Source organism: Dromiciops gliroides, chromosome 4 (assembly GCF_019393635.1).
Source record: "Dromiciops gliroides isolate mDroGli1 chromosome 4, mDroGli1.pri, whole genome shotgun sequence".
Classification (NCBI taxonomy): Eukaryota; Metazoa; Chordata; class Mammalia; order Microbiotheria; family Microbiotheriidae; genus Dromiciops; species Dromiciops gliroides.
The window spans coordinates 146,556,017-146,576,381 of NC_057864.1; the positions used below are offsets into that span (position 1 = coordinate 146,556,017).

Genomic DNA, 20,365 nt, shown 5'->3' on the forward strand with positions numbered 1-20,365 from the left:
TTCACCTTCTGACACTCTATTTGCTAATCACTAGGGTGGGAATAATAATAGAAACTCTCTTAAGGAACTATAGAATTTCAAAGTTAGAAGGGACTTCAATGGCCATTTAGCACAACCACTAGCTAAAAAAATGTTCCCTCCACAACAGTGCCTGGAACATAGTAGGCAGTTAAAAAATGTTTATTTGCTGAATGACTGATATGTCTGAGTGCTTATCCAGCCTTGCTTTTAAAAAAACACCAATGAAAAACCTATCCACTCCCAAAGAAATCCATAATTTTCTCTCATATCAGACCTAAAGATGCTTTTCTCCAACTTTCAATCACTGCTCTTTGTTGTAACCTCTTGAATCAAAGACAACAAGCCCAATCCTTATTCCATATTCTATAATAGAGGAAAACCATCATGTCCCCTTTGAGTAATCTCTACTCTAGGCTAAATATACCTTAAATGGCTGTTTTGAAAACCAAGTAAAATAATGTAGATAAAGTGCATTTCAAAGCTTACAGCACCATATGAATAGCAGCCATTATTATTACTATTATTGTTGTTATTGTTGTTGTTATTATTGACTGAATAAGGAGAACAAGCAAATGAACCAACAAGCCAGAAATAACATGATTATCTTTCCCCTCTGGAACTATATCTATTCTCTATCACAACAGAATGTATATTTTTAATCTAATATATGTATAGCCCAAACATTATGTATTATTATCACTAAAGAACAAGGGATGAGTTCATTGAAATTCATTAGGAGGTAATTCCTGAATGCTAAACCATTCATGGAGTTTGCAAATGAAAACTACAGAAGACTAGGAAAAGTGAGCACATAGCTAGGAAAGCCTCCTTTCTCTTACATTTATTTGAATCCTTTCTATGGGAGATAATCAATTCATTTCCTCTTTCTTTTTATTGCCTCAAAGTCAGATAAAGTAGAACAAGTAGATCAATAAATGTCATAAGTTCCCCTTGCTGAAACCACAGAGCAAGAAAACAAATTTAGCCTTCCAGGTATTTGAATCCAATGAATATTACAGTGTTCTATTCCCCATTGTGCTAAAATCCAGAGAAGGTAAAATTCATAAAATGCTAAACTCCATTGTGAGAAATTATTTTTCCCTGGCTTCCTCTTTCCCCTACTTGTTTCTTTTTTAAATGATTTCAAATTGTTATTCATTTTACAAAGTTAAAAACAGAAGTTTAAATTCAAAGGAGCATGCTTGGTTGCTTAAAATGACGCCATATAAGATTTTTTTTTTTACATTTAAGATTTTTAACAAAAAAAATACTATAAAAATGGATGATTTTGATTATATTAAATTAAAAAATTTTTGTACAAACAGAAGCAATGCATCCAAAATTGGAAGGGAGGCAGAAAGCTGGGAAACAATTTTTGAGGCCAGTGCTTCTGATAAAGGCCTCATCTCTAAAATATATAGGGAATTAAATCAAATTTATAAGAATCCAAGTCATTCCCCAATTGAGAAATGGTCAAAGGATATGAACAGGCAGTTTTCTGATGAAGAAACCAAAGCTATCTATTCCCATATGAAAAAATGCTCTAAATCTCTAATGATTAGAGAGATGCAAATTAAAACAACTCTGAGGTACCACCTGACACCTATCAGATTGGCTAAAATGACAAAAAAGGAAGATAATAAATGTTGGAGAGGCTGTGGGAAAATTGGAACACTAATGCATTGTTGGTGGAGCTGTGAGCTGATCCAACCATTCTGGAGAGCCATTTGGAATTATGCCCAAAGGGCGATAAAGCTGTGCATACCCTTTGACCCAGCAATCCCACTTTTAGGTCTGTTGCCCAAAGAAATCATGGAAGGGGGAAAGGGACCCACATGTACAAAAATATTTATAGTTGCTCTTTACGTGGTAGCAAGGAATTGGAAGTTGAGGGGGTGCCCATCAATTGGGGAATGGCTGGACAAGTTGTGGTATATGAATACAATGGAATACTATTGTGCTGTAAGAAATGATGAGCAGGAAGAGTTCAGAGAAACCTGGAGGGTCTTACGTGAGCTGATGATGAGTGAGATGAGCAGAACCAGAAGAACATTGTACACAGTATCATCAACATTGAGTGTTGACCTACTGTGATGGACTATATTCTTCTCACCAATGCAATGGTACAGAAGAGTTCCAGGGAACTCATGATAGAAGAGGATCTCCAACAACAAGAGAAAAAAAAAGAAAGAAAGAACTGTGTAGTATAGATGCTGATTGAACCATATTATTTCTTTTGTTTTGGGTGCTGTTTTTTTTTTTTTCTATTTTGAGGTTTTGCATCACTGCTCTGATTCTTTCTCTTGTAACAGGATTAATGCAGAAATAGGATTAATGTTATTATGTGTATATATATATGTGTGTGTGTATATATATATATCTATATGTATATGTATAGAGATATATAGATATAACCTATATCGGATTGCCTGCTGTCTGGGGGAGGGGGGAGGGAGGGGAGGGAGGGAGAAAAATCTGAAATTGTAAAGCATGTATAAACAAAAGTTGAGAACTATCTTTGCATGTAATGGAAAAAATAAAATACCTCATACATTAAAAAAAAATACTATACTTAGCAAGGGAATGTGTCTAGATATGAAAAAATGTAAAGTATATGAGATCTAATTTTAGTCCTTGGCTATACTGTAAAGAATTAATTGTTATTTGAGGTTTTTATAAATTGATCCCCACAATACCTTTTGACTGCCTTTCTTCAATTAACAAGTATCTAGCATTTTAATACTGCTTTGTCTTCTGTCACTGGAGATAATATGCCTTTAAACAATTAATTCACACTAAGGTGTTGGTGTTTCCTTTGTAACACCTATCAGTAGTGTTTGTATAAATAAATAAGAGTATATTTGTGCATAGATTATACCCCTATGTAGATACACATGCATATTTACTTCTATTTATATATGGGTATATATGCCTTTTGAGGCAGCTAGAAACACAGTGGATAGTTCAAATCTGGCCTCAGACACTTACTAGCTATATGATTTTGGACAAGTCACTTAACCTCTGTTTGCATTAATCCACTGGAGAAGGAAATAGCAAACCACTCCAGTGTTTTTGCCAAGAAAATTCCATAGGTAGTATGGTCCATGGGGTCATGCATGGGGTCATGAAGAGTCAAACAAAATTGAATGACAACACATACACATATATTTATATAAACATATATGTATATAATAATCTAAATATATGTGTGTATATTTTATAGGTACATATGCATGTATGTATATGTTTGTATATATACCCAAACACAGGCTTACAGAAAGAAAATAATGACTAATGCAAGAGAATCAGTGCCTAAGGTTGGAATATCAGGAATTCAACAAATATTTATAGAGTTTTTATTATGTATAATGTCCTGTGCCAAGTACTAGGAGATAGAAAGATATTTCTCCCTTGTAGTAAGTTAAAATGTAGTAAGAGAGACAAGAAGTGTACAAAAATAATTATAATGGAAGGTAATAGGTATAGCTACCATATAAATGGTAGGCAGAAAGGATTATTTCTCTCTGGATAAACAGAGAAGGCTTTAAGGACAAGGCGGCTTTTAAGCTGTATCTTAAAAAATGAGTAAGGTTTGGACAGATGGAGCTTGGTGGTGCGAAGGCAACAGAAAGCAATTCTAGGTAGAAGTAACAAAAGATTAGGAGAGAAGAAAGTTCAAGGTATGTCCATGGTTGACAGATAAACAGAATTAATATTATGATAGAAATATTATGTGGACCACCCAGCCAGAAGTAGCAAGTAGAAAGTGAATTCCAGAAACAGATGACAAAGCTGGAATTGAATCATGAGAGATTTCAACTCTCTAGACATCTGCTAGAGTTCTCTTTTAAAAAGAGTAGAAAGGCTGAGAAGATGATGATTAGTCACTTTTTCCAGGATTCTTCAACTCTCCAACCATAAAAGCAAAATTTGAGAATAACCTAGGTGAGAATTTAGACCTGTTAATACAAAGATATAAAATTCAATTAGTAGATTAGAAAAAAAAATCAATAATGGAAAATCATTCTTAATTAGTGAGAGATTAATAAACGTGTATATACATGCACAAACTGAAATAGAAGAAAAACTGGCAGGAGAAATGCAAAAGGCAATAGTGTTAAATGAACATGTGATTTCTATATATCGAAGCTTATATAGACTTAGAAGACATAATATACCAAGACAAATTATGAATTGTAAGTGTCCCAGAATAGCATGACAAAAAGGAGCTAAAGAAAATAAAAGAAACTATATAATAAAACTTCTCAAAAAAAGACAAGCATCAACCACAAAAAAACAATAAAAAGGTAAAAGTTCAGCAAAAGAAAGATATTTGAGACATTCCTACAAAAACTTTAAGAATACATTTTTGTTTTCAAAGTCTCCAAAAACAGCAACACAAGAAATGTAAATAAATACTACTCACCAAAAAGTATGATTTAATGTTACTCCATATTGAAAGATTGGTTTAGAAAAAAAAAATTTTTAAAGATTATCAAGGTGTGAAAAAGACAAAAAAGGATAAAGAAGTAAGATGATCTTAAAGAAATAACTTCTACATGATTTTGCTTAGTGATATAACAAACTCCCCTTGATTCAATTATCATATCTTTATTCTTTCTTTAATTTTTCATTGTTTTTCATGAAGTCAAAGCTTTTGGAGTTATGATGTTTGAGTTTCCTCTTCTAACTAATTTCTGTTAGTGCCTCTATAAACCTTGTTCCATGATCCTATTTTTTAAAAATGTTCTTTCTGCTGTACCTCACTCTTGGAAACATAAATTCATGAGAAAGCAATATTGGATAGAAGCAGCAGTGCGTGGTAAAAAACTATGCTGTATTCTCCCAGCAAAATACCATAAAGATAGGTTCATCACCTACTGTGAGTACATAGTTCTTCCCTCATATGACAATTTTCTTTAGTGGAACCTTGTTTCTCCCACTAGGACATCTTTCCACCTTTCAGCACCTCCTATGCACTGACCACATTGCTCGAATACTAAATGTATATTTGCCTGTTTTACAGAGAACTCACACAAGACAAGCACTCACATGGAAGTCAGAAGTGATACAAGGACATTCTCAAGCTCTCTGCAGAATTTTGGAATCAGTCATGAGAAATGGGAGACATGGACACAGGACCACCTGGCACAGTGCGCTTACATAAAAGAAGGATCTGTGCTCTATGAGCAAAGCAGAATTACAGTAGCTCAAAAGAAACATGAGATGCACAAATTTAGACATCTCAACCCCAAATGTTCATGTGGAATATTTGTACTCGATCTGTGGTAGAGCCTTCTGTGTTTATATTGGTCTGATCAGCCACAGTTCAACACATTTACTTTGACATAGTGATGTCATTTTGGTCCTCTTCAAGCATAAAGGACAACCACCAATCTCAGACATAATATTTCTTTTTAATACCTCTCTCCTTCACCTTTAGACCACTACCCTTCCTTTCTTGTCAAAGTATAGATAGTAACATAATAATAGAAATTTTTTTTTCCTCAGAGCTGGACAAATCTAACAGAAAGATAAATAAAAGGGGAAAAATAGAACTAAATAACCTGTCAGAGAATTTAGAGCTGAAATACTTATGGGATCTTACAAATGGTAACATTAAAGAATATGCATATGTCTCAGGATCATCTTTGCAAAAAAGACTATGTACTAGAACCTAGAGAAACTATAAATAAATGTGAAAAGCAGAAAAACTAAATGCGTTATTTTTAGACCATAGCATTTAATACCAAGAGCACAAGCAAAAGATAAGACCAAGGGAAACTTAATGACATCCTGAACAAGAAGCAAATAAAAGAAAAAAGTAAGATAAACAATCAATAACCATGTGAAAGACAATAATAATGATTATGAAAACTACTGCAATTCCTCGGGCATTGTTAAAGAAAAGGGAAAAAATATTTCCTTAATATCATGTATTTACAAAAAAGAAAAATTAAGGATTACTAAATTAAATATGTAATAAAAAAATCTGAAAACCTTAGAACAACAAAGGAACTCTTAAAAATTAGAAGAGAAATAGATAAGTTGGAAAACAAAAAAATCCATAGAATTGATAAACAAAACTAAAAGATGGTTCTTTGACAAGAGTAATGCAATTGATTAAAATACTTCTAGCAATAATAATAGTATAAGAGAAGGAAATTAAAGGGCCAAATAGACAAATAGGCAATTTAACCATCCCTATTTACTGTTGGAATGAGAGCATACTTAGAAAATTGTAGTAGGTCAGGAAAAAAAAAAAAACCTAATTGAAATGATTAATTATCTCTGTTAAATAGTAATGCTGAGGGGCAGCTAGGTGGCACAGTGGATTGAGCAAAAGCCCTGGAGTCAAGAGGACCTGAGTTCAAATCCGGCCTCAGACACTTAACACTTACTAGCTGTGTGACCCTGGGCAAGTCACTTAACCCCAATTGCCTCACCAAAAAAAATAAAATAAAATAGTAATGCTGAATAAAGTCACAATAATCAATAGCATTTCTAGATAGCTATAAGAAAATCCAAAAGGGAATCATAGAAAGAGCCCTCCCATTCAAAATAACTGCAAAATGCATAAAGTGCCCTGGTAGTCAATGTACTAAGGGACATTTAAAACCTGTATAGGTGCAGTTACAAAATGCACCTTTAGGAAATGAAAAAAAAAATGACTTAAAAACATTCAGTGTTTCCGGCCAATAGAATGCCAATAGAATAAAAATGAAAATATTAACTAAATTTAAACACTCCAATTAAAATATCAAAGGGATAGTTTACAGAGTTAGACAAAATGAGTTTCCTTTGAAAAAAGAGAAAAATACTAAGAGAAACAATAAAAAGAAGAAAAAGGGAAGAGGTAATAGTTCTTCTGGACCTAATGTTATATTTAAAGTAGAAACTCTAAAAAAACAACCTATTAGTTATCACTTTTACAAGGAACTCAATAACCCATACTATAAACTTGAAAACACAGATTCTGTGGGGAAGGACTTTGTATTTTATAAGAATTGATGACAATACTAGAAAGCAATACCACAAAAAATAGATTTAGACCAAAACCCTGCACCACATACTATTAATAATTCTGATAATAATAAATATACTATCTAGCATTTCTATAATACTTTAAGACTTGAAGATATTATCTCATTTGCTTTGATCTTCATAACAACTCTGTAAGGTCAATGCTTTTATTGCCTCTGAGAAAACCAAACCTGACAGAGGTTATGTAACATGCCGAGGTCGCAGAGATAGTAAGTTTCTGAGGTAAGATTTGAATTCAAGTCTTCCTGACTCTCTAAGGCAGTACTTTATCCATTGCACCACATAGTTAAATAAACTTGAAAATGGATTTATAACCTAAACAATAAAGGACATGGAATTTTTTTAACTGAAGAGAATCAGTTCAGGTACCTTTCAAAGTTATGGCTAGGATATGAAATCTTAACCAAAGGGATAAAAGTGATTCTTAAAAGACAAAAGGTAATTTGTATTAAATAATTTTTTAAATTTATGAATGAGATTAATGGATCAAAAAGAAATGGAAAAAATTTTAATATCAAGATATCTGATAAGGGGCCAGATATCCAAGTATATAGCCAGCTAATAGAAATACATAAGGCCAAAATCCATTTCCCAATAGATAAGGGTATGAAGAAGTAGTTCTCAAAAGAAAAATTGTGACTTTTAAATTATTAATAACTGTGAAACAATGTTACAAATCAATAATAATAGCAGAAATGCAAATCAAAACAAGTCTGACCTTTCACCTTACACCAGGCAAACTGAAACAGATGACAAAAGCTTTGTATAATAAATTTTGGAGTGGTTGTGGATAGATGAGTATGATAACACACCCTTGATGGTCCTGTGAATTTGTCCAACCATTCTGGAATCCAATTTGGATTTATGCTTAAAAAAAAAGTAACTAAAATGCCCATGTCCTTTATTCCCCTTTTGGCTGTATAATCCAAGAAGATCAATAATTAAAAGTAAGGCCCTATTTATACCAAAATCATTATAATGGCACATTTTATAGATGTGGGGGGAAAAAAACCCTGGAAACAAAATTGATACACCTTTATGTACCATAACTTTATAGTTTACAATGAATATGATAAATATAAAGAAGGCTGGGAAGACGTGCATAAATACAAGATGAAAAAGAACCAGGAAAAAATATACACAATGAATACAACAATAAGTAGTCAGAAGATATCACTGCTGATGGCAAAGTATGGCTCAAGAGGACTTTTCCCTTCCCAAAGATTGCCAATTTTATCTTTGCAATATATTTCCAATGCCCCTTCTCCCTTGTGACACTGCTGCCCCTCTAGTGCAAGCACTCATCACCTCACACATCAATGACTGTTTCAGCCAGCTGGTGTGGCCACCTTCTTCAAGTCTCTCTCCACTCCAATCTGCTCTTCATTCAACCTCTAAAGTGATTTTCCTAAAATGCAGGTCCAATCATGTCACACACACACACACACACACACACACACACACACACACACACACTCAATAAACTCCAAAGACTTCCCATTGTTTCTAAGAGCAAATACAAAATATTCCGGCATTCAAACCCCTTCATAACCTAGCCCCCTCCTACCCTTCCAGTCTTCTCATACCTCCCTCTTGAACTTGTACTCTTTGATGCAGTGACATTGGCCTTGTGGATGTGCCATGAATAAGACACTCTGTCTCTCAGCTCTGGGCACTCTTTGGCCATCTCTCATGCCTGGAATGCTCTCCCTCCTCCACTTTGATTACTGACTTCCTTTAAGTAACAACTAAAATCCCACCACCTACAGGATGCCTTTCTCAATCTCTCTTATTTCTAGTATCTTCTCTCTGTTAATTATTTCCTATTTTCCTAGCTTGCTTCATATATATTTGTTTGAATTTTGTCTCCCCCATTACATCGTAAGCCCCATGATGGTAGGGACTATCTTTTGCCTTTTTGTATCACTGGCACTTAGCACAGTGCCTGACACATAGTAGGAGCTTAAGAAATGTTTATTGAATTTATTGAGTTGAATTGATCCTGGGCAAGTCACCTAGCCTATTTGCCTCAGTTTTCTCAACTGTAAAATGTGGATAATGACAGGATATACCTCCCAGGGTTATTTTGAGGAACAAATGAGATAATATTTGTAAAGCATTAATCACAGTATCTAATACTCCATAGTAGGCACTTATTTATTTCCTTCGGTCCTTCAGGCAGTCACAATATATAATATGCAACCCAGTCTCCTACAGACCATGGCTTGCTTAGTCCAGAGGCAAAAATTAAGCAAGGATCCTCTTTAAACTCTGCCTTCTGAGAAGTGTATACAAATGGCTGACATATTAATAAAATATCCTAAATAGCTATTAGCTCTTAGGTAACCCCTAGAAGCCATTATGAAAATTGAGGCTTCATAACTGGTTAAATTCTATGTAGTCACAAGCAGAGTAGTCTAGTTTTCTATGAATCCTAAAATTGCAGCTAACAAGCAGGGGAAAGAGAAGATTATAGATGATAAAATGGACAATCTTGATTAGATAACATTTTATATATATATATATATATATGTATGTATATATATATAAATATATGATTTTTTATTATATAACATTAAAACAATTTGGCACAAAAAATAAATGCAGCTAAAATCAGAAAAGCAGGTTTTAAAAAATTTTTGCAGCATGTTTCTTTAGTAAGGGACTCATTTCCAAGTTATATAAGGAATTGATTAAAATGTATAAGAGTAATTGTCTTTTCTTTAATGGTCAAAAGATATGAGCAGGACATTTTCAAAGGAAGAAATCTAATTTACCAATAACCATATGAAAAAATTATCCAAATCACTAAAAGAGAAAAAAAAATTTGAAGTAACTGTAAGGTCCTACTTCGTCCCCATCATATTGATAAAGTTGACCCCCAAATGACAAATTTTGAAGAGGCTATGAGAAGACAGATGCTTTTTTTTTTTTAGTGAGGCAATTGGGGTTAAGTGACTTGCCCAGGGTCACACAGCTAGTAAGTGTTAAGTGTCTGAGGCCGGATTTGAACTCAGGTCCTCCTGACTCCAGGGCTGGTGCTCTAACCACTGCGCCACCTAGCTGCCCCAGACAGATACTTTAATGTACTGTTAGTATAGTTGTCAATTGATCCAACCATCTGGGAAACAATTTGGTACTATAAAAATTAATAAACTGTGTTTACTCTTTGATACTACTAGACCTCTACCCCAAAGAAACCAAAGAGGAAAAGGGCCCATATGAACAAAGATATTTATAGCAGTTTTTTGTGTATGATGGTAACGAACTGGAAACTAAGGGAAAGTGCTATGGCTGAAAAAATTATGGTGTATGAATGCAACACGATGGTATTTTACCATAATAAATGATGAGAGGGATGATTTCAGAGATATCTGGAAAGACATGTATGAATTGATTCAGAGTGAAGTAATCAGAACCAAGGAGAACAATTTATATAGCAACCACAATATTGTAAAGGCAACTTTGAAAGACTTAAAAATACTGATCCAAATAATGACCAACCATGATTTCGAGGATTGAAATGAAAAATACTCCCTACCTCCTAACAAAGAAATGAGATTCAGGGTCTAAATTGAGACACAATTTTTTGGAAATGGTCCATGTTGACATCAATTTTGATTAACTATGCATATTTATTACAAGAGTTTTGTTTCACCTTGTTTTTTCTCAATTCAGATGATGCTAGTAGGGAGAAAAATAGATTCATTAAGTTAAGGTTGTCTATTAATTTAATTAGCAGTAGCTAGGTGGCCTCAGATACTTATTGGCTGTGTGACCCTGGGCAAGTCATTTAACCCTCTTTGCCTCAGTTCCTTATCTGTAAAATGAGCTGGAGAAGAAGAAGGGAAATCACTGCAGCATCTTTGTCAAGGAAACACCAAATAGTGGCAAAGAATTGGAAATCGAGGGAATGCCCATCAGTTGGGGAATGGCTGAACAAGTTGTGGTATATGAATGTAACGGAATACTATTGTGCTGTAAGAAATGATGAGCAGGCAGATTTCAGAAAAACCTGGAAAGACTTAACTGGACTGATCCTGAGTAAAGTGAGCAGAATCAGGAGAACATTGTACACAGTAACGGCAACATTGTGTGATGATCAACTGTGATAGACTTAGCTCTTCTCAGCAATATACTAATCCAAGACAATTCTGAAGAACTCATGATGGAAAATGTTTTCCACATCCAGAATAAAGAACTGTGGATTCTGAATGCAGATTGAACCATATTGTTTCTCCTTTTCGGTTGCTTTTTTTTTTTTCCTTTTTTGGGGTTTTTCCCTTGTATTCTGATTCTTCTTTCACAACATGACTAATGCAGAAATATGTTTAATGTGATTGTACATATATAACCTATAGCAGATTGCTTTCTGTCTTGGGGATGGGGGAGGAAAAGGAAGGAGAAAAATTTGGAACTAAAAATCCTATGAAAACAAGTGTTGAAAACTATAATTACATGTAACTGGAAAATAATAAAATATCTTATGATTTAAAAAAAAAGTAAAAAAAGAAAACTCCAAATGGGGTCATGAAGACTCAGACAACAATCAAACAATAATTAATTTATAAAATTAAATTTATGAACAATTTAAAAACAATTTCTATATACTGAAAGAGTCACTACTGGCTTCCCTCTTTCCACACTTTTATAGCAAAGACACACTCAGAGCACAATTAAAATTTTACATCCTTAGCTAGAGAAAAACTATTGTTAAAGTACAGTCATGAGGGAAGTTTAAAAGATCAGCAAAGCACTTAGCAGCAAACATTCCGAATATTTTTGGATGTCAGTAGAACAGATAGAAGACAGAGAGGAGCAAATTGACCAATATGCCAGCAATTTCTTGTTGTTTAGTTACTCCTGCTAGATTTGCCCACAAGCAGAGCAGCTAGTGAAAGAAATTAAGACTCCTACCATGTCAGTGCTATGCTAAGTTCTCAGGCAAAGCTTCCTCCACTTGCTGTGGCTGCCACAGTTACTCCATCTCTCTTTCCAAGCTCTTCCAACTTCCAGAGCTAACAACATCATCAAGTCAAATGCATGTCATGCAACATTCTATCTGTTCCTGTTGTAGGAAAAAGATAATATAAGTCGGTGTCCTTAGTGAGGATTTCAATCTGTTTAAATGTAAATGGGAGAACAACAACCAACAAACCTATCAAAACCATATGCTGTGAAATTATAATGACCAAGTTTAGCTCCAAAGAAGAAATAGGTGAAAGCATCTGCTTCTCTTTTTGGTAATTGTACAAGACTATGGGTGTTGAGCATTTCATGTGATGTCAGACTTTCCAATATATAGGTTAGTTTTGCTAAAAAGGGTCTTCTCTCCTTTTAAAATAAAATAGGGATGATGCATGTACATAAGATATCAATAAAACTTATCCAAAGAAAATGACTGAGAAAATTTTGACTTGCTTAATGATCATTTCATTCCTTATAAGATGAGGAAGAAATGAAATCAATTTTGGACTTGCCACAATAATAAGAACTAACTGAATGCCAAAGTTGTAATGAGAACCTTGAAAGCATGGGAATCTTGCTAACTGCATTTTGGGGACTGAAAGGAAGTTTCACAAATTCAAACAGAACAGTAATTCATAAGACAATAGGCTTTTTTTTTTAAGTGAGGCAATTGGGGTTAAGTGACTTGCCCAGGGTCACACAGCCATTAAGTGTTAAGTGTCTGAGGCTGGATTTGAACTCAGGTCCTCCTGACTCCAGGGCTGGTGCTCTATCCACTGCGCCACCTAGCTGCTCCAACAATAGACTTTTAATAATAGCCTGTTGCCACACACACACACATACACACACACACACACACACACACACACAATAGCCTGTTTGAATTCAGAGAAAGGAAAGCCCATGGTCTAAATAAAAATAGCTTGAAGCTCCAGAATCTTAGGAGAGCAGAGGCAATAAGGAAATTCTATGACCAGAATACAGCCAAGCCCAGAGGGAAGTTGGGGGGCAATGAAAGATGCCAAGAAAGATTAACAAAAAAGCACACCTTAAACTATGCAGAGGACAAGAAAATTAAAGAAGAGATATGACCACTTTTCAATCTGGATAGAAAAAATGATCATGCAAGATAGAAAAACACAAAAGTACTCAAGATAATGGAAAACAGAGAAGTCAGAATGAATCAACTACTTTAGACTGTACAGTTTATAAAGTAAATGTTTAATGGGGAATTGAAATGGAAGCTAATTAAATAACTGGTAAAATACTATCAATAGTTGCCCTGAATAAGATTAGTGGGATATATAAGATTATTATGAGAAAACAGCATGAGATAAAGCTTAAAAAGAACTATTTCAATTTTATGCTGAATCAAAACAATCATAGCATCTAGAATGAAGATTATAGGCATTCTGCCATCTGCCTTGGCCAGACAATATCTAAAATGGTACATTCAGCTTTGGATGCCACATTGTAGGAAGCACATGGAAAAACCAGAGTTCTTCCATACCATACAAAGATGGGAGAAGAAGTCTTAGAGATGATATATGTCTTTGAATACTTGATGACCTATCGTGTGGATATCGTGTGGAAGAGAATTAGACACATTTTGGTTGATCTTAGAAAGAAGAACTAGAACTCAATGGAAGCTACAGAAATGATAGTTCCAGCTTGATATAAGGAAAACCTTCCTAACAATTAAAGGTATTCCAAATAGGAATGGGAAGCCTAGGGAAGAAGGGAGCCTGAGTGGCTAATTGTTGAGAATTTGGGGTGGGTACTTCTACTGAATATGGGTTGGAATAAATTATCTCTGAAGTCCCTTTCAAGTCAAAGATTGTCATTCTAACATTCTAGGTAGAGTTTTGATTGGGAGTTAACGTCTTGTGTAGAAATGTAGTGGGGAATAAGACTTGGAGTCAAGGACCATGCCAGAATTTCCAGGCTCAAACAAAAAAGCCATTTGGACATTATTCAGTAGGCAATGAGAACCCATTGGAGGTTTTTGAGAAGGGAAGTGGGAGATGGGAGATATTTTAAGACTGGCTTTTCCAATAGTTCCTCAAATTCTTACTACCTATTCTGATCACATGTAAGACTGGTCCCTTCTATGGTTAGTACTGGGGTAAAATTATATCTATCTGCCACCCCTCAAATATGTCCAGTCTAGGGATATGAGTCTGGGTTTACAATGAATCTCTGAGAATCACTTCCCTAATTGCTCTCAAGGAGGAAAGTAGCTCTTTATTTATACTTGATAGCTTAGCCCCTTCCCAGCAAATTCTGGTTACACAAAAGGAAATCATGAATAGCTAGTTAATCTATCAAAGAAAGCTACAAATGAAATTTAGGCAGATTAGAATATATTCAAAATATGCAAAAGTAAATGAGCTCTTTATTTTGGAGTGAGGTATTTTTACTTGAACTTGCTAAAGAGAACAATTTCACCAAAGGAAGATAATAATTGTAGTCTCTGGGTATATAGGTACAGAAAGTCAAGGGATCTGATGGGGGGCCCTTACATGTATGTGTGACTCTTAGCCTTCAGTTTACCATTCAAAGTCCACGCCTCACCTTTCTTGACCATCTTTCTAGAGGTTCTCTCTCTCTCTCTCTCTTTTGTGGGACAATGAGGGTTAAGTGACTTGCCCAAGGTCACACAGCTACTAAGTGTCAAGTGTCTGAGGCTGGATTTCAACTCAGGTCCTCCTGAATCCAGGACTGGTCCTTTATCCACTGTGCCACCTAGCTGCCCCTAGAGGTTCTCTCTCAAAGTGTGTCTCCATTTGACTAAAGTAGGTTCCTTTAACACTCATGCAGCATCAAGAAACAGCATTCTCTCAGCCAGTCAGAGGTTACCTCTCCTTACAAAGTGGGAAGCATAGCACTTTTAAGGCATTATCCACTGATTGGATGGAAGTGTTACATGTATGTATTCTATATTTATAGGCATAACTGACCTGATAGAATAAAGAGTCCTTCAGAGCAAGAAATGTTTTGTTTTTGTGTTTGTAAACCCAGTGCCTACCACAGAGACTGGCATGTAATAGGTGACTAATAAATGCTTCTTGGTTTATTGATAGATCCATAGAATTTATATTGGACCATTTATCTTTATTTTGTTTTTTTGTTTGTTTTTGTGGGACAATGGGGGTTAAGTGACTTGCCCAGGGTCACACAGCTAGTAAGTGTCAACTGTCTGAGGTCTGATTTGAACTCAGGTCCTCCTGAATCCAGGGCCAGTGCTTAATCCACTGCGCCAACTAGCTGCCCTTGGACCATTTATCTTAAGGACAATTTAGAGTATGGGAATGAAGACTTCAAGATGTTCACTGATAATGAGTTAGTCATTGGGCTGTCTGAGTCACTTTCATTTTCTATCATTTTAATGTATACAGTAGACCATAGAGCAAAATCTGTTTAAAGTGGATATTATCTTATGATTAATGAGGGAGATGAGGGAGAGGAAGGCATTCTTCTAGGGCTTGTTCCATCTGTAGTTGCCATGGACTCTGCTCGTGGTCATAGAAGGATTTTGAAGAGCATTCTTGAAGATATGTTGGGCTTTAAAATAGAGTTTTGTACTATTTTAATTACTGGAATAATAATAAACTACTTTTCTGATTTAGGCTGATCCACTTAACCTCAAACTTAGTTTGAAAAAGTTATACAGGGTATCCCAAAACTCTTTGTGCAGCTTTAAATTTTAATAGCTTAAAACTATAAAATTTTAAAATTAAGCTTTAATAACTTAAAATTGTGCTAAGATTTTTGGAACATTCTGTACTTTTCCTTAGATAGGGGCTATATTATATTTTGCATGTATGTCATCTTAATCTATTCACTGGGCCTGCCACTGTCCTTTCAACCTTGTGAATCAGAGTATGTAAAATATTGTCTGAGGGAATCTGAAGATTTATGAGTAATTCTGTCAGGTTTGTGAGCTGGAGGACCAGAGCTGACTAAAATCCAAGTGCATGACCCTGAGGGTATGAGTGTGCTTGCTATGCAGGCATGATTATCTTCATTGCCACCCATTATCAGTTAGCTCCATTGGGAGCCACTGAATGAGGTTTGAATCCCAGCTCCAACATTTGACAGTTGTGTGACTGTAAGCAAGTGATTCAGCTTTGCTGGGTCTCAGTTTCTTAATCTCTAAGGGGCAGGGGGGGTGAGAAATAACATTTGCAAAAACCTGCCTCACAGGTTTATCATGAGGAAAGTACTTTGTAAAGCTATTATGGAAATATGAGCTTCTCTTATTATTTTTTAAAGTTTTATTGACATTTTTATTTTTGCATTATATTTGTAGATTACTCCCACTACTTCCTGAGAGGTCTCATAACAAAGTAAATCACTTAAGTAAAACTAAAAATGGAGAAACATTATGCAAAAGCACATGCATCTGTAGCCTTTCCCATACATATCTATTTTCTAATTAACAGAAATTTATTTTTTCTCCTTTCCATTCCCCGCCAACATTGGAAGCAAAAACAACAATAACAACAAATTTCTTATAACTATTCTACATAGTCAAGCAAAACAGGTTCTGTTAATGACTGTATGGAAATATTATCTTTCATTCTGTAGCCTAAATCCATCGTGTTTCTGTCATAGTTAGCATGTTTCATCATCAGTCCTCTGGAATCATGAATTTTCATTGTATTGATCTTAGTTCTTACAGCTTTCAAGGTTATTTGTCTACACAGTGCTGTTGCTATTGTATGACCTGTTACCGTTATAGTCATTTTATACTTCATTAGTTTATAAAGGCCCTAAAATTATTCAATTCTATGATATTCTTGTTATAAGTATACATTCTTCCTCTGGCTCTGCATTCTTCATTTTGAATCAGTTCAGTCTTTCCATGTCTTTTTGAAATCAACACCACCCAAATCCCAGGCAAAGATTCAGATGGGTTACAGCACCTGGCTGACAGCAGGCCCATGGCTGTCTACCACAAGGGCTGCTTCTACAAGGTCTGGCTCTACCAGGGTTCCCAGATGCTCAAGCCTCGGGACCTGGAGATGCAGTTCCAGAGGATCCTGGATGACTCTTGGTCCCCACCCCCCCAGCCTGGAGAGGAGAAAATAGTGGCCCTCACAGCTGGGAGCAGGGTGCAATGGGCTGAGGCTTGCCAGACCTACTTCAGCACAGGGAAGAATAAGGCCTCACTGGAGGCCATGAAGAAGGCTGCATTTTTTGTGACCTTGGATGAAGAGACCCATGGTTATGACCCTGAGAACGAGGCCAGCCTCAACCTCAATGGGAAGGCTCTGCTGCATGGCAATTGCTATAACAGGTGGTTCAATAAATCCTTTACCCTCATTGCTTTCAAGAATGGCAAGCTGGGCCTCACTACCAAGCATTCCCGGGCAGATGCTCCTATTGTTGGGCACCTCTGGGAGTTTGTGTTGGCCACAGATGCCTTCCACCTGGATTATACTGATTCTGGCCATGGTCAGGGCAAGCCTAACCATGCCCTGGCCCCACCTCAGAGGCTGTAGTGGGAAATCCCTGAGGAGTTCCACAAGATCATGAAGAGCTCCTACCAGGTGGCCAAGGCCCTGGCCGACTTGGAGATGGCAAGCTTCCAGTTCACGCCCTTTGGCAAGGCCCTCATTAAGAAGTGCCGCACCAGCCCAGATACCTTCTTGCAGATTGTCCTGCAGCTGGCCCATTTCCTGGACAAAATTCTGCCTGACCTACAAGGTCTTGATGACACGAATGTTTCAGGATGGCAGGACGGAAACCGTCTGACCCTGCACCATGGAGGCCACAGCCTTTGTCTGGGCCACGATGGACAGCAGCTGTATGAAGCCAGATTGCAGGATCTCTTCCGCAAAGCCGCCCGAAAAGCACTAAAACATGTACACCCTGGCCATGACAGGGGCTGGCACTGACCGGTACCTCTTCTGCCTGTATGTAGTCTCCAAGTATTTGGGCCTCCACTCCCCTCTCAGAGCCCTGGAGAGTCTCCACCAACCAGATAGCCCAATTCCACATCTGCATGTTTGACCCAGAGAAGTCTCCCAACCACCCAGCAGCCGGAAGGGGCTTTGGCCTAGTAGCTGATGATGGGTACGGGGTTTCTTACATGATCGTTGGTAAAAAGATCATCTTCTTCCACATTTCCAGCAAATTCTCAAGTTCAGAAGCAAATGCCCAGTGCTTTAGGAATCATATCCACCAAGCCCTTGTGGATGCCACTGCTCTTTTTGAGGTTCCTACCCCTAAAGTAGAGAGCTGAGACTGGAGAAGATGGCCAGCTGCCCTTCTGCTTGCCCTCAGTGGCAGGAAGGGAGGGGCAGTGGCAAGACCCTAGGGATAGGTGTGTGGCCAGAGCCCTTGAGCATACCTCAGAGGGCAAGGCCCTCCATCCACCTGGCTGGACACTGTCCCCTGACAATAGAGACACAGGAGGCAGGGGTGATGAGGCGGGAACAGAATTTGTATTTTTTCAGTAGATATTAATAAAAACAAGGCTCTTTGTGGAATTCTGTCCTAACCATTAGGTAACAGACTTTGGTTTCTTTATGGTGTGTGAGCTGAACACCTTGGGGAGCCAGCCCCCATGCGATAGAGTGGGGTGGGCATGATGGGGCTGAGATGCCATGTTGGAGGGGGATTGTGGCCCATCCCTGGACTGGTCCCCAGGATTGAGTGTGTGCTGTGCTGCTGGTACCCATGGTTACACTTTCAATAAAAACTCATGTTACAGGAAAAAATGAAATAATCGATTTCCTTATTTCTTACAGCACAATAATATTCTATCACACTTGTACAACACACCTTATTCAGACATACTTCATCAGTTGACCTTCTATTATTATTAAATAATCTCAGAAGTAGATAGAAGTGTTGGCAGAGATGAGATGATACAAAAGAAGAGACAAAATTACAATACATACTTGATTTTGGTATATGAATAAAGTAATATTCTAACTTAAGCTCTTGTAGCAACAGATTAACTTTCCTAATTATGTTTTGTTTAGAAACATATGAAAATTATTTGCATTCCCTGAACACCTCCACACACCCATTGCCATCAGGAAATTAGAGGCTAAGGGCATGAAGTTTGAGAGAAAGAAGTCAGGATGAGGTTTATACTTTCCTGTTGAACAACTGGGGTCATCCAGAAATTGATATGACTCTTGTCATCATTCAGGATAACTCTTCCAGTTCCCCAGTTTCTGTTTTTCTTTTCTATTATCTATGACTGTCTATCTCTGTCTCTTTGTCCCTTTTTCTCTCTGTCTCTCATTCTGTGTCTGTGTCTCTGTGTGTGTGTGTGTGTGTGTTTGCGTGTGTTTTCAACAACCCCTTAACTTTTTTTCCTTTTACTAATCCTTCACACCTTGATATAAGCCCACAAAGCACTTCTCTTCATAGGCTGATCACATCCTCTCCTCTCCCAACCTGTGAATCAACACAATTATTATTATTATATAACATAAACAACAGTGAGCTCAAGATATTTACCATTTATTTGACAAATTACCTCATGGATCAAGGAAGAGAGCAGTTATTAAAATTTTTACAATTCATCTAGAACAAGTTACTCATTTTACTAAAAAAAAAGACAGCCATTCAATTTGAAATTTACTAAATCTAAAAGATAGCAGGCAAGGAACATAGGTTCTGGTTCTTTCAGCATTGTTACTAACTCTTGCTGAGCAGAATAATAAATTTGACATTTTGATTCTTAACTAGTAATCTACGGTATTGTGCCTTGTACAAAAAAATTTGGATAAATTATCTTCATCATAAGAGCTTTTCTTTTAGTGTTTCTGTAACTCTAACATTGTTTCAGTTTTCAACCCACATAGTTTATTAACATAGGGTTGGGGATTTTCTGTATTGCATTTAAGAAGAAAGAGTTGGTTGGATTCCATGGTAGGAGAGGGAATCAATAGAACTTATATCTGAAATATTAATGAATCCACAGTATATCATAAATTTTTCTGTAGTACAGAATTTGCAGTGTTAAAAGCTAATTAATTCGGGGGCAGCTAGGTGGCATAGTGGATAAAGCACTGGCTCTGAAATCAGGAGGACCTCAGATACTTGACACTTATTAGCTGTGTGACCTTTGGCAAGTCACTTAACCCTCATTGCCCCACCCCACCAAAAAAAAGCTAATTAATTCATGTACCTTAAAATACACAGAAATAGGGCCGCTAGGTGGCACAGTGGATAAAACATCAGCCTTGAATTCAGGAGGACCTGAGTTCAAATCCAGCCTCAAACACTTGACACGTACTAGCTGTGTGACTCTGGGTAAGGCACTTAACCCTCATTGCCCTGAAAAAATTAATAATAATAATAATAA

The 20,365-nt window shown here is 36.5% G+C and overlaps 1 pseudogene; it reads left to right on the forward strand.

Moving 5' to 3' along the window:
- Positions 1 to 18,283, forward strand: part of LOC122754712 — a 137,545-nt pseudogene extending 119,262 nt beyond the window's left edge.
- The last annotated feature ends 2,082 nt before the right edge of the window (positions 18,284 to 20,365 follow it).